Genomic DNA, 2,587 nt, shown 5'->3' on the forward strand with positions numbered 1-2,587 from the left:
ACTAATCACTTGGGTTCCCTCTGTAGCAAAAGGGGAAAAACAGAAGCATCAGAGGGTGATTCAGTGGACCTGATCACAAAACAAACAAGAAGGGAGCGGTACCACTAGCTCAGTGCTCTGTGGGATGGAGGTATAACTCTTCTTGCTCAAGTTACAGCATGACCACACTAGGGCATGCTGTTGATTCTTCTTTCTCTCCCTGGCTGTGAAAAGACCCCAAACAACAAGACATGCTTAAATGCTTAACTAACTTTTCTATGAGTAAAGTTGAACAAGGTGAACCCACCTTCCCTTTCTATCCATGTGTTAAAATATTTCGCTATAAAAGAAACAGAAGCAGCTATTCTAGAAAAGGGGTTTCAGGACATACTAAGAAAAATCGTCCCTTTAGTGGTTTTGAAAGTGAAATAAGAATAATAGATATTTCAACTGTTCTGGCATGAAAAGATGTTAACAGCATGGCACTTCTAAAGAACTCTGAGATGACAAGACTGATTTTCCAAAAGTAATTCTTCAGTTTCATTTTGAAAATTCCCTGCAGAGGAAAAATCAGAAATACTGCTTTGCATTCCCACTCACCAGGAAAAATGTCAAGAAGCCATTGAATTTGGCAAAGCCAGAGCTTCCAAGCCCCAGCACAGTGAAAACCTACAGCCAGCGCTATCATGGCGCAGAGGCAGCTCCTTGGGAGGAATTATTCAAGTCTGCTGTTGACCCAGCAGTTCATGTACATACGGGACATGGCAGAAACCTTGCAACAAGCAAGAAGACCTGATGCTTGCTGATCTACCCCAAGATGGTGAGAGTAGTGGTAAGTGGGCTGAATTCAACCATGTGGGGTACTGGAGATGTCACACCCAACACTAGCTGAACAAACACAGGCACGGGATGGGTGTATATTCAAGCATAACTAGCCTGCAGTGCCTGCGTGCCCCTGGGTGCACCCCTCCATCTCCCATAACACTCTTAAGAAAATCTTGCTTTGATTTTATTTTGTAGAAAAAAAGCTTTTTGCTGGGAACAGCAAATCTATAGTTTTGGTAACTAAAGGCAGGAGCAGCTTAAAGAGCAGCTGAGTGAAAAACTAAGTGCAAAATGCCTCTCAGCAACAAGCAGGATTTATCCTGGAGGAAAGGGAAATGACTGCTCCCTCCAGGTGCTCTCCCTGCAGCCAAGGTTGTATAGCAAGGGGTGAAAGAAAACCAGTTTTTCTGCATGTCAGGTATTGCCTCGGGGGCATGGCTGGGGAGTCGGAGGGCAGAGCAACACTTCTGTATTGCCACCGGTTCTGACTGCCAGCAACCTGATCTGGGACCCGGGCTAGTCTGGCCTCCTGACTCCTGTCTGTGCCTCCAGGCTGCAAGGAAGCTAAAGAGGCACATAAATGTGGTGCTTTAGTTGGCGTTGCAGTCTGCCCCATGCTATCACCACCTTCTGTGTGGTAGGGTTTGGCTCTCTCCCCAGAAGGACGTACCCAGATATGCAAGAGTGACAAAATGCCAGCTATAAAGCCTTCCAATATCTCATATTATTGTAATGGGGAAAGAGAGTGGTTATAGGTTCCCTTAGTCCTGGATTTTCTTGTGGATGACATCAGGTTTTAATAAGAAATGGATGCTCACATGACAAGTCACACTCTTACCCTACTCTTCCACAACACAGCCACGTGGATCCACTGCGCCACACATCTCAAGCAAAACCCCATGTTCCCTCCTGTCCCTGTACAGGCACCAAGACAGATACAGGTGCCAGAAACACCACAAGCAAGGGCTTCTCCCTCACCCCCTTTCCAAGGAGAACCTTCCCAGAAGAGCCAAATCCTTTAACCATCCCTCTTCCTAGCGCTGCCCAGCACCTCTCCAGCATCACTGCCTGTGCACAGCCCACCGTACGACACAGCAGCTGAGTGTCCTTCAGAGGGGCACAAAGGACAAGTGAAAACGCTTTCCTGGCCTCTGCAGTTCAGCACCAGGGCCTTCTGCCTGTATCAAAGAGCCAATGATCCTCACTTCTCCCTCTTCCATCTCTTTCCTAGAGAGAAAGTCCATACATTACTGTAAAATTAAGGCTAACATTGCACAGAAGGAAAGAGTCAGAGGGATAGCACATATGGCCAAACACATGCTGCTTGGCTCTTCTAACACAGAATGAGTGACTTGTAAAGCCACTACATGGTAGCCACAGTGACCAATAGCCACAGTGACCAAGACAGGTGCCTCACAGCACAGACCTGGTACGCTGGTCTCACTGCTGGCCAGGACATTGTCTCCAGCCCCTGCCAGCAGAGGTGACGAAAGGTAGGAAACCATGAAAGACTGCCATGTCCCTCCTCTGTCCCCATCCCCTCCTCCCTGAAATCCAACCTGGAGCATCCTAGGGGAAGCCCCATCTGCTTCTCATTCCGGACCATGTCATGTCATAATTATTCCTAATTATGCCTCATTTAGCTTGATATGTACCAGATTGGGAAAGATGCCCTAGTGAGAGCGAGCATCTTGGACGGCTGCAGCGGCGAGGCGAGAGGAAGTGCGGAGCAGAAATTAAGGAGGGGTCGGGAGCTGCGCCGCCGGGCAGGGCAGGGCGGCGC

This window comes from Egretta garzetta, unplaced genomic scaffold (genome assembly GCF_000687185.1).
Source record: "Egretta garzetta isolate BGI_Z169 unplaced genomic scaffold, ASM68718v1 scaffold697, whole genome shotgun sequence".
NCBI classification, from domain to species: Eukaryota; Metazoa; Chordata; class Aves; order Pelecaniformes; family Ardeidae; genus Egretta; species Egretta garzetta.